Source organism: Littorina saxatilis, linkage group LG2 (assembly GCF_037325665.1).
Source record: "Littorina saxatilis isolate snail1 linkage group LG2, US_GU_Lsax_2.0, whole genome shotgun sequence".
NCBI lineage: Eukaryota > Metazoa > Mollusca > Gastropoda > Littorinimorpha > Littorinidae > Littorina > Littorina saxatilis.
Genome location: NC_090246.1, coordinates 90,776,875 through 90,790,938, shown reverse-complemented (window position 1 = coordinate 90,790,938; position 14,064 = coordinate 90,776,875). Strand labels below are relative to the sequence as shown.

At 43.8% G+C, this 14,064-nt stretch overlaps 1 long non-coding RNA gene across 1 annotated transcript; it reads right to left on the bottom strand.

Moving 5' to 3' along the window:
- Positions 1–568: 568 nt before the first annotated feature.
- LOC138960128 (uncharacterized) lies at positions 569–12,426 on the bottom strand. Its single transcript, XR_011453894.1, has 5 exons — positions 12,268–12,426; positions 11,847–11,976; positions 10,649–10,723; positions 3,322–3,525; positions 569–728 (listed from the first exon to the last, which is right to left on the bottom strand). It is a non-coding gene; the product is annotated as an uncharacterized lncRNA (long non-coding RNA).
- Positions 12,427–14,064: the final 1,638 nt, after the last annotated feature.

Below are 14,064 nucleotides of genomic sequence, written 5' to 3'. Positions count from 1 at the left end.
TCCACTTTGACCCATAATTCAATATAACGTTTTAGAACAAGAAACACCTTTTCTTAGAATTGTTATGAAGAACCTTGAAATAAGAATTAAAAAGTTTGCCAAAGAATAAAATCTTAAAATCGGAAGGGTCATCTCTGCCTTTAAATAAACAAGTGAATTGGGTCATCCTCAGAAATCATGGTCAAAAGAATTACATATGCATTAACTAAACGTGTTCAGAAAGAGAAAGTAAACACATTTAGTATAAAGCCATGGGTCTGCTTTACACAATGATGATACTGGTGGAGGGAGGGAGTGGCCTTTAAAAGTGGTGCATGAAACTAATTTTTGCTCAGCTTACCCAAATCAAATCAAATGCATTCTTGAATTGTTTATGAATCCTTCAGCATTCTGTGTCCAAATTTGTTTGTAGTCATTTGATCTGTCGAGTTACACAATGAAATATGAAATGTATTTGATGACAGCTGTAACATGGAAACTTGAGCACCACTTCTGAGAAAGACCCAAATCCCACAATATGTCACACACTCATCTGTTCTCACATTTGGCAAATCACACACAAAATCAAGAAAGGTAGCTTTTTACTGTTATTTTTTTTTATTATGAGTTGAAGAATTCACTGTTCTGTGTGACATGTGACAGTGGTGTCTAATTAATAACAGCAGAAAATTCGACTCCTGTAGGAAACATCCGTTTCAGGGGAGGCCAAGGAAGGTAGCATGATCAATCTGTAACAAAACAAACAACACCAAAAGTTACAATGCATTTGTGTTAAACATTCTATTCCAATGTGAGCTACCCTTTTTGTTTAATTAAAGGAATAAAGTGCACCAAGGACTGAGAGCTATATAGTTTGGGCTGGGGGTTGGAATCATGTTACTGAAAACACCAGGAATACTTAAAATAAGTTTTTGAGCACCGAGTTATTCCAATTTAAAACAGCTGTGTTTATGGTATTGTTTGGACATGAGTATTTATCCCCAAGTTCTTCCGCTGCACCGTGGCTGTTTTGATTTTCTTCCTACTTTCCGACCCTGAGAAGAGCAGCCTACAATTCACATGCTGTTGCTGGACGTATTCAAAATCGCCTAAAGAGCAACAGAGTTTGGTTAGGGTTTGTATTGATGACAACATACATGTATTTGAGGAATACCTTGGAATAAGAGTTTGAACGTTCTAGTATTAACATAAACATAAATACTGTCTTGGGTGGTCTTTCTAGACAATGTATTGAACAATGTTTGTTTACACTGTGCAATGCGCTTTAACCCCAAGTAGCATGGAATATGTGTACGCTGGCCAACTTGCATGTACATGTACTGGTGTGTGCTGCCTAGGTTATAGATTTGACTTCCTGATTCCAACTGTTTTTCATCTCTCAACGCAAGTATGTATCAAATAACAGTTAACACTATATGACACAACCATTCCCACATAAAATCAATTTTATTCATTGGCATATTTACCTTTTGAATACAAGAATATGTACCAAGTTGCATGATTTTGAACCATGGGGAACAGATTGTAAGATTCACACTCAACCCATATTATTCTTCTTCTTTGTTCATAGGCTTCGACTACCACGTTCACTCATATTTTTAGCATGAATGGATTTTTATGTGTATGACAATTTTTACCCTGCCATTTAGGCAACATACGCCGATTTCAGGGGAGGTATGCTGGGTATTTTTGTGTTTCTATAACCCATCGTCTCTGACATGGATTACAGGATCTTTTCCGTGCGCACTTGGTCTTGTGCTTGTATGCACACACAAGGGGGTTAAATCACTAACAGGTCTGCACATAAGTTGACCTGGGAGATCAAATAAATCTCCACTCTTAACTCACCAGGCGGCAGCGACCGGGATTCAAACTCATGACCTCCTGATTAGGAGGCCGACATCTTACCATATGGATGTTGTGAAGGAATTTTACAATGTTTTTTAGTTTTTTTTTAAGTTATATTCTACGTGTAAAACAGCAGGATATGTAATCCTGTTTGGACGTGTGAATGTGTTACAAACAATGCTCTTACTTCTGAAGTCCAAAGGATGATCAAGAGATGTTTTACTCATATGAGTTTGTATGCAAAAGAAACTAAAATTTACACTGGACAAGAAAACAGACTTTCCAGTACAATTGAAGGCTAAAGAAATTCTTGATGGGCAATATCTGGTAATATCTTTGTGTACCTGATGGAATATCAATTAGAATGAATGTGAGTACCATAATTTCTCAGCTAATATCAATTAGGGAATTAGGTGGTAAAACAGCTCAGTCGGTAGTGGCTCTGGCTTCAAAACAAGTTGTTGCTATCTAATGGAAGGGCGCTGGTTCTGTGCGATGCTTAGTTTTAGTGACGAAGAACAGGACGTCACATTCCAAATAAGCACGACTATGTTGCAGGTTGAAGCCGCTGAGATTGCATTTCTTCGGGAGGTTTTCGCAAAAATAGATATTACACGATTTGCGCGAAACATTTGAGAAGCAGACAATCTCTGATATCTCTGTTCGTCTCGTGATAACGTTATTTTGTATGATAACGGTTCACTTGCAAACTATAAAGTATGCAATTAGGTGTGTCAGTGGTAAATGTAAATAGAAATGTGTAATACAGACAAAGCAAACAAATAAACGTGTTTTTCTCGTGAAAATGTTGTGTTGTGCGGGTGTTCACGTGATGTACACAAAGCAAAGTGTGGGACGGACTCTGCTCTGTGATGAAACACTGGCAAGTTCAATACACGAGAAAAACGATTTTGTTCAGCGGGCAGCCACGGAGGATGTATGTATTTTTCAAATGGTTGTAAAATAAGTCTTGTATTTATCACTGTTCTATTTTATTTTACTGGCCTTCCAGATACACTTACAAACTTAAAGCACTTAGTTGTGTGTCCTTTGCTCCTTTAACTGATTGTAGCCTGTGAGGAAGTGATGCGTACACATCCTGTGAGAGATTTGCAAGACATACCAAGTGATGACCGACAGCTACTGTGTTAGAAATGAGGTGTAAGCAAATTTGAAGATAAATCCATTTTCAACAATATTAGGAACTTGATACTGAGTGTGGTCAAGAAAGACTCTTTATCTGGTTTTCTGTCTCATCCTTACACCATAAAGTAAGAAGCATACCATGGATCACATATATGTTAAACACAACGATTCATTATGTGTTCTTTGTCATAATTTCTTTGCCTTTGGTATAAGTGTTTTCTTTCTTTTTGCCATATGCTGGGTAAATGGCTTACAGCAACCGTAATACATGAACCATGAGTGACCACTTTTTTTTGCATCTATACACTCAATTACCGGTACACTTACAGACAGTCAGCATGATGTTCACTTGTATTCAGTAGGCTGCATTCCACAGTCACATCACAAAGCTGATAAGATATGTTGTTTTGCACCAGTCAGCCAATGTTCTCCAATATGTGGTTAGCATAGCTGTCATCTTGCAAGCTTCTCAACCAGTGAATACTCTTCCTACCAGGCAAGGCAAGTAGAACAAACACACCAGGAAGATGTCTGCAACAAAGAGCCACCAAGTTAGATACTAATTGCATTGTGCATCACTCATCCCACCTGCACAACAACCAACTAACACCAGTACTTTACCCCACTAACAAGACATCCCACCAGTACAATACCCCACTAATGCAAGATACCACCACTACCACACCCAACTAACGAGACATCCCACAACTACCACACACAACTAATGAGACATCCCACCAGTACTTTAACCCACTACCGAGACATCCCACCAGTACAATACCCCACCAATGCAAGATCCCACCAGTACCACACCCCACTAACGAGACATCCCATAAGTACAACACGAGAACCAAGGAGTACCACACCACACTAACACGAGACATCCCACCAGTACTATACCCCACTTACGCGAAATCCCACCAGCACTATAACCCACTAACAATACATCCCACCACTACCACACCCCACAAATGAGACATCCCCAGTACAATACCCCACTAACAGGAGGTCCCACCAGTACCAGACCCTACTAACGAGGCACCCCACCAGTTCAAAACCCCACAAACATGACATACCACCAGTACATAACCCCACTAGCAAGACATACCACCAGTACCAAACCCAACTAACAAGACATCCCGCCAGTATTTTACCTCACTAACGAGAGACATTCGAACAATACAATACCCCTCTAAAGTGAGATCCTTCCAGTACCAGACCCCACTAATGAGACACTTTTACTCGCATTTGGCGAGTAGATGAACATTTCTATTCGTCAGTTACATGCATACTAACCATGGCAAGTACAATACTCGCCACTTTCTGGCCTTAAACCCCACTAACGAGACATCCAACCAGTACTATAACCCGCTAACGCAAGATTCAACCAGAACCACATCCCACTAACAAGACATCCCACCAGTAGTATACCCCACTAACGAGATATCCCCATGAGTACTACTCCCCACTAACGCAAGAACCCATAGATAGTACCACACCAAAACTAACATGAGATCCTACCAGTACTTCACCCCACTAACAAGACATCCCACCTGTACTATACCCCATTCACGCAAAATCCCACAAGCACTATACCCAACTAACGAAACATACTACCACTACAACACCCAACAAGTGAGACATCCCCAGTACAATACCCACTAACGCAAGATCCAATCGGTACCAGGCCCCTCTAATAAGTCATCCCAACAGTACTAAACCTCATTAACGCGAGATCCCACCAGAACCACACCCAACTAACGAGACATCCCGTGAGTACCACACCCAAAAAGCATGAGATCCAACCGACACTATACTCCACCAATGCGGGATCCCACCAGTACCATACCCACCAACGAGACATCCCAGGAGTACCTCACCCCACTAACTCGAGAACCCACCAGTACTATACACTACCAACGAGACATCCCACCAGTACTATACCCCACAAACGAGACATCCTGTCTGTACCACACCCCACTAAAAGGCATTCCATGAGCACATCCCCCCAGTACTAACCCCACTTAGAAGTCATCCCAACTTTCTTTATTTTGTGTTTAACGTCGTTTTCAACCATTCAAGGTTATATCGCGACGGGGAAAGGGGGGAGATGGGACAGGGGAAAGGGGGGAGATGGGATAGAGCCACTTGTTAATTGTTTCTTGTTCACAAAAGCACTAATCAAAAAATTGCTCCAGGGGCTTGCAACGTAGTACAATATATGACCTTACTGGGAGAATGCAAGTTTCCAGTACAAAGGACTTAACATTTCTTACATACTGCTTGACTAAAATCTTTATAAAAATTGACTATATTCTATACAAGGGTAAAAGGAGAAACAGAACCAATAGTCGCCTTTTACGACATGCTGGGTAGCATCGGGTAAATTCTTTCTCGTCCCAATCAATATGGGACTCCCCCTAACCCGGGGGGAGTAAGTCATCCCAACTGTACCACCCCAAACTAATGAGACATCCCATCAGTAGTATACCCCACGAACGAGATATCCCATCAGTACCACACTCCACTAACGAGACATCCCACCAGTACCACACCCCACTAACAAGACTTCACACCAGTACCACTCTCCACTAACGAGACATCACACCAGTACCACACTCCACTAATGAGACATCCCATTAGTAGTATACTCCACAAACGAGACATCCTACCTGTACCACACCCCACTAAGGAGGCATCCCATGAATACACCCCCCCCCCCCCCCCACTAACATGAGATATCCCACCAGTACTATACCCCACTTACAAGTAATCCCAACTATGCCACCCCCAACTAATGAGACATCCCAACAGTAGTATACCCCACGAACGAGATATCCCATCAGTACCACACTCCACTAACGAGACATCCCACCAGTACCACACCCCACTAACAAGACATCACACCAGTACCACTCTCCACTAACGAGACATCACACCAGTACCACACTCCACTAATGAGACATCCCATTAGTAGTATACTCCACAAACGAGACATCCTACCTGTACCACACCCCACTAAGGAGGCATCCCATGAATACACCCCCCCCCCCCCCTAACATGAGATATCCCACCAGTACTATACCCCACTTACAAGTCATCCCAACTATGCCACCCCCAACTAATGAGACATCCCAACAGTAGTATACCCCACGAACGAGACATCCCATCTGCAGTATACCCCACAAATGAGACATCCTATCAGTAGTATACCCCACTAACAAGACATCCCATCAGTACCACAACCCACTAACGAGACATCCAATCAATAGTATACCCCACTAACCAGACATCCCATCAGTCTAACGAGACATCCCACCAGTACCACACCCCACTAACAAGACATCCCACCAGTACCACACTCCACTAACGAGACATCCCATCAGTACCACACTCCACTAACAAGACATCCCACCAGTACCACACTCCACAAACGAGACATCACACCAGTTTCACACTCCACTAATGAGACATCCCATTAGTAGTATACTCCACTAACAAAACATTCCATCACTAGCATACCCCACTAACGAGACATCCCACCAGGACCACACTCAACTAAGAAGACATCCCGCCAGTACCTCACCCCACTAACGAGACATCCCGCCAGTACCACACCCCACTAAAAAGACATCCCACCAGTACCACATCCCACTAACGAGACATCCCACCAGTGCCACACTCCACGAATGAGACATCCCACCAGTACCACACTCCAATAACGTGACATTACACCAGTACCACACTACACTACAGTACCATCATCCCATTAGTAGTATAGACCGGCACGGTTGGCCTAGTGGTAAGGCGTCCGCCCCGTGATCGGGAGGTCGTGGGTTCGAAACCCAGTCGGGTCATACCTAAGACTTTAAAATTGGCAATCTAGTGGCTGCTCTGCATGGCGTCTGGCATTATGGGGTTAGTGGTAGGACTGGTTGGTCCGGTGTCAGAATAATGTGACTGGTTGAGACATGAAGCCTGTGCTGCGACTTCTGTCTTGTGTGTGGCGCACGTTAAATGTCAAAGCAGCACCGCCCTGATATGGCCCTTTGTGGTCGCCTGGGCGTTAAGCAAACAAACAAACAAAATTAGTAGTATACCCCACCAATGAGACATCCCATCACCAGTACCACTAATGAGACATCCCACAAATACCACTTATGAATGAGACATCCCCCCACTACCACACCACCCTAACAAGACATCCAAACACTACTATACTCCACAAACGAGACATCCTACCTGTACCACACCCAACTAAGGAGGCGTCCCATGAGTACATCCCCCCTACTAACATGAGATATCCCACCAGTACAATAGCCCATTTTCAAGTCATCCCAACTGTACCACCCCCAACTAATGAGACATCCCATCTGTAGTATACCCCTCAAACAAGACATCCCATCAGTAGTATACCCCACTAACAAGACATCCCATCAGTACCACACTCCACTAACGAGACATTCCACCAGTACCACACTCCACTAAAAAGACATTCCACCAGTACCACACTCCACTAAAAAGACATCCCACCAGTATCACACCCCACTAACGAGACATCCCACCAGTATCACACCCCACTAAAAAGACATCCCACCAGTACCACACCCCACTAAAAAGACATCCCACCAGTATCACACCCCACTAAAAAGACATCCCACCAGTACCACACCCCACTAACGAGACATCCCACCAGTACCACACCCCACTAACGAGACATCCCACCAGTATCACACCCCACTAAAAAGACATCCCACCAGTACCACATCCCTTTAACGAGACATACCACCAGTACCACACTTCACTAATGAGACATCCCACCAGTACCACACCCCACTAACGTGACATCACACCAGTTCCACACTCCACTAATGAGACATCCCATTAGTAGTATACCCCACTAACGAGACATCCCATCACCAGAAACATACCCCACTAACGAGACATTCCACCAGTACAACACCCAACTAACGATTCATTCCACCACTACCACATGCCACAAGTGAGAAATCCCACAAGTACCAAACCACACTAACAAGACATCCCATCAGAACAACACCGCACTCAAGAGACATCCCATCAGTACCTCACTGCACTCACGAGACATCCCATCAGTACAACACCTCACTCACAAGACATCCCATCAGTACCACACCGCACTCACAAGACATCCCATCAGTACCACACCGCACTCACGAGACATCCCATCAGTACAACACCTCACTCACAAGACATCCCATCAGTACCACATGCATCCACGAGACATCCCATCAGTACCACATGCACCCACGAGACATCCCATCAGTACCACACCGCACTCACAAGACATCCCATCAGTACCACATGCACCCACGAGACATCCCATCAGTACCACACCGCACTCACAAGACATCCCATCAGTACCACACCGCACTCACAAGACATCCCATCAGTACCACACCGCACTCACGAGACATCCCATCAGTACCACACCGCACTCACGAGACATCCCATCAGTACCACACCGCACTCATGAGACATCCCATCAGTACCACACCGCACTCACGAGACATCCCATCAGTACCACACCGCACTCACAAGACATCCCATCAGTACCACACCGCACTCACGAGACATCACATCAGTACCACATCGCACTCACGAGACATCCCATCAGTACCCCACCGCACTCACGAGAGATCCCATCAGTACCACACCGCACTCACGAGACATCCCATCAGTACCACACCGCACTCACAAGACATCCCATCACTACCACACCGCACTCACAAGACATCCCATCAGTACCACACCGCACTCACAAGACATCCCATCAGTACCACACCGCACTCACAAGACATCCCATCAGTATCACACTGCACTCACAAGACATCCCATCAGTACCACACCGCACTCACAAGACATCCCATCAGTACCACATCGCACTCACGAGACATCCCATCAGTACCACACCGCACTCACAAGACATCCCATCAGTACCACACCGCACTCACAAGACATCCCATCAGTACCACACCGCACTCTCAAGACATCCCATCAGTACCTCACCGCACTCACAAGACATCCCATCAGTACCACACCGCACTCACAAAACATCCCACCACTAAACCCATGAGACATCCCATCAGTACCACACCCCACTAACGAAACATCCCACCACCAAACCCACGAGACATCCCATCAGTACAACACCCCACTAACGAAACATCCCACCACTAAACCCACGAGACATCCTATCAGTACCACACCCCACTAACGAAACATCCCACCAGTATCACACCCCACTAAAAAGACATCCCACCAGTACCACATCCCTTTAACGAGACATACCACCAGTACCACACTTCACTAATGAGACATCCCACCAGTACCACACCCCACTAACGTGACATCACACCAGTTCCACACTCCACTAATGAGACATCCCATTAGTAGTATACCCCACTAACGAGACATCCCATCACCAGAAACATACCCCACTAACGAGACATTCCACCAGTACAACACCCAACTAACGATTCATTCCACCACTACCACATGCCACAAGTGAGAAATCCCACAAGTACCAAACCACACTAACAAGACATATATATCCCACCACTACCACACCGCACTCACGAGACATCCCATCAGAACAACACCGCACTCATGAGACATCCCATCAGTACCTCACTGCACTCACGAGACATCCCATCAGTACAACACCTCACTCACAAGACATCCCATCAGTACCACACCGCACTCACAAGACATCCCATCAGTACCCCACTGCACTCACGAGACATCCCATCAGTACAACACCTCACTCACAAGACATCCCATCAGTACCACATGCATCCACGAGACATCCCATCAGTACCACATGCACCCACGAGACATCCCATCAGTACCACACCGCACTCACAAGACATCCCATCAGTACCACATGCACCCACCAGACATCCTATCAGTACCACACCGCACTCACAAGACATCCCATCAGTACCATGAGACATCCCACCACTAAACCACACCGCACTCACAAGACATCCCATCAGTACCATGAGACATCCCACCACTAAACCCACGAGACATCCCATCAGTACCACACCCCACTAACGAAACATCCCACCACTAAACCCACGAGACATCCCATCAGTACCACACCCCACTAACGAAACATCCCAACACTAAACCCACGAGACATTCCATCAGTACCACACCCCACTAACGAAACATCCCACCACTAAACCCACGAGACATCCCATCAGTACCACACCCCACTAACGAAACATCCCACCACTAAACCCACGAGACATCCCATCAGTACCACACCCCACTAACGAAACATCCCACCACTAAACCCACGAGACATCCCATCAGTACCACACCCCACTAACAAAACATCCCACCACTAACACATCTCCCCAGTACCATACCCCATTAATGAGACATCCAGTCAGTACCATTCTCCACTAACAAGACATTTATCTCTCAAGATTATGGTTTTGTTTATGTATTTCACAGTGTGAACAGCATTGTATGATTAAATGACAAAAATGTAAGTATAGATGATAGATCTGCTACCCACCCTCTATAAAACCAAAAGAAAAACTATCATTATCAAAAGTATTACTACATACTAAAGCCAGGCATGTGATAATTTGAACAGGACCTTGAGACTGAGAGCGAAGTGATATGGCAGGTACAACATCTCATCCATGGGATCTTGTCTTGCTTGAAGCACTGTCTGAAAAGGAAATAGAAATAAGAAGAAAAAAATGAAGAAGAAAAAAGAATGTACACAACCTGTCAGAATCAACTTTTGACTATTGCAATTCAGATGATGTTTCTGTTTATTATATTCCATAGTCAGGAATGTCGTTAGGCGTCGGACATCGGACATTTTACAAAATCCCCAAATGTCCGATTCACATTGCCGCATGTCGGTCAGATGTCCTATCATTTTAGCCTGAGCGTGGTCATTGTCCGATATGTACTCCATTCCTTCGGACAGCGCGATATTCGTTAATTTTCATTTCAAGATACAAATCTTCAAAAAGACCGAACGCTCTCGTGTTCAGCTGACACCCGTCGCGCCAAAGCCAGCAATCTGGATGCTAGCAACGTAACGCACATATACAGATACAGACACTGAAGTTGCCAGTGCCGCGTGCGGATCTTTTCTTTTGTCGGGAATTCCCAAACCGTTTGCGGTATGCGCTGTTTGGGTATAACCGTCTGGGTGCAGCGCACTGATCTAAAAAATAATAGTGGATTACAGGAGTATGGGAGACAACTCCGACTAAATTTGTCGTCTGCTTTTGTTTTCGATACGAGACGAAGCACTGAATTATGCCGCTGAAAAAAAAACTAAAGCCTGCAAAAGATCAGCATTAGATCAAACTGATCATTTTGTTTTTCAACTTTTATCCAAATCATGCAGTTTGTAATCAAAGTGAGAGCTCTGAAGTTGTTCATGTTGGTTTCTTTTTTGTGGTTTCTTTGAAACTAAACAAATACAACATTATACGCACACTGTGTTGATGTATTTACTATATTATGTGTGTATTCTACAGCGTGGGTGTGTGTGGGCGCATGATCGACATTGTAACAATTCCATGGAATGTGTTATAAGCTGTTTGGCGCAAAATCATAATTATAATGTCCTATTACACTTTCTGAAAGCGGTCAAATGTCCTAGTGATGCTGAAAAACTCAGGACTATAGGTATGAATTTGTAGCAACATCCCTGCATTGTGCCTTCTTCTACCATAAAACAGGAAAAATAAATAGCCCTCTATATAATATACATTAATTATATATCATTAATATATATATATATATATATATAAATGTAATATTGTACATACTATGATTTACACTGCAAGGACTCAGTTTTCAGTTGATGGTCACGACAACGTCAAATACAAATTAAGCACTGATTGCTGAACTGTCCTGGATCTGGATAACCGGCCTGGGTTGGTGGTTGGCGGGTGCGTCCTGTAAATAGAAAACATATCTTGCGTCCTGTAAATAGGAAACATATCTAAATGTGCATCTAATAATGTACAACATTAAAAGGCAAGTATGAGGCAAGCTCATTTTGAAAATTATTTCTTTCCCCATGCCTATACTGTCATGTTCAAGGGGCATAACTCATTGAGAATGAGATCATTGCGGGGTCCGTTTCACAAGGAGAATAAATTTGCAGCATTTTTGTGAATTTCACCTTTGAGAACTCATATACTTCAAACAAGTAGCAGCAACATCTCCCGCTGCAACTAGGCTTACCATTTTCAACTGCTGTCAACAGCTTGTGGGGCCGAGTCAGTGTTTTGACACAGTGAACATGCCCGCATGCTTCGCCTTTCCGCGAGATTCAACGTGTCTTATAACCAAAATCAGACAAAATTTGAACATTTTTCCCGAATCGCACACCTTTTGGCAACTGTTCGTGTACTTGCTTCAACCACAATGTTTGAGGTCAGTCCTGACCCTGCCAGCTTAGCAATCTGGCGGTGTTCCCGGCGGCATAAATTAGTCCATCATCAAGCAAGGCCCGACAAAAGTCCGACAGTGAAACAGATGATCATATCATTGAAAATAGCCTGGTTTTGTGTGCGTGTGTGTGTGTGTGTGCGTGTATTACATAATTTCGATAAATCCCTCTCTTTCTGTGCGAGAGATCATTTCAGTCTTATCAGTCTTGGTGTTCCACACGGACCCGGACGGAAAGTCTCAGGGACAGTGAGATTTTGAATGAGACTACACAAAACGTAAACATTTTATTTTTTATTTTTTATTGATATGAAATGCTACTTTCCCTTAAAAAACAACAACCAGATCTGTACCGTGTCTGAATTCAATATCAAGAGTACTTTTTTAAATTTTTATTGCAATCGTCACGAAAGAATCGGCACTGTCTCCGATCTGATCGGCTGTAGAGTATATCCTCGGTGAACCTCGGTGATCCTCGCCGAGACGATCGTAGCTTTGTCGTTAGTCGTTGTAAACCAAAGCTGCGATCGAGCGTAGGGTAATATGCCAGGGGACTCAAGTCATCCCCTGACGCTGCTGCGCAGCAGGAGATATTTACGAGTTGACTCCGATCGTAGCGGTGTGCATTGCCTGAAAAAATGGCACAATGCAGCGCAGAGTCCACACAGTCAAATATCAAAACATTAAAACAATAATTGACCATGTAACTTTTGCACCGACCTACAAAACATAGGCCACCAATACCCACATTTTGAAAAATGGCATCAGAAGAGATAAAAGTAGGGGAAAGGCTCCTAATATGGACCGGCTCTAATATGGACCACCTCCTTTTCTGACAAACTAACGCGCTAGAGCGCTCAAAACAATTTCATTCGCTTTATTCACCCTCTCTGGATAAGTTGCACATGTCAGAAACACAAACCTCAAAACCGTTAGGCTTTTTCGCTTTTTTTCCCTTTTGGCAGCGTTCACTCTAAATTTGCTGCCTAAAACGGACTCGTTTCTGTCCACAGCCAAAGCTTTCGTAACACAATAAGGGCTATATACATGCCAGCTAAGACAGTATTTGTTACATTTTAACAGTGTGTACCCCGAGTTTCTACTGCAAACAAAAAATAATAGCAAAACCTCAAAGTATGTGTGAGTCTCCTAATATGGACCACCTTCAACAAATCGAAGAAAATAAAAACTAAAGGCAATTTTAATTCATTCATTAAGAAGCTTGCTGAAAATAACCTATAACTAGCCCTCGAGATTTCAAAAAGATATAACAAATAGTCTTTTTGGGGGGGAAGTTGATAATTTCACTTATTTTTACTCTGTTTTTGATAAGCTTCTTCAGTTTCCTGGTGTGCTTCAAATAATGCTCTCATCAACCCGAAACAGCTAAATCTAAAGCATATTTGAATTAGTCTCACTTGCACACTAAGTTGTATCATGTTATTTTGAAGTATAGGGGGCTTTTTACAGTGATTCGTGAAGGCCGCTTCACTGGTCCATATTGGGCGCCCAGGCTCCTAATATGGACCATTTGTGATTTGTTTCTGTATTTAATTTTTGCTGAGTGTCTATCAAAGCAGTTTCACTCTA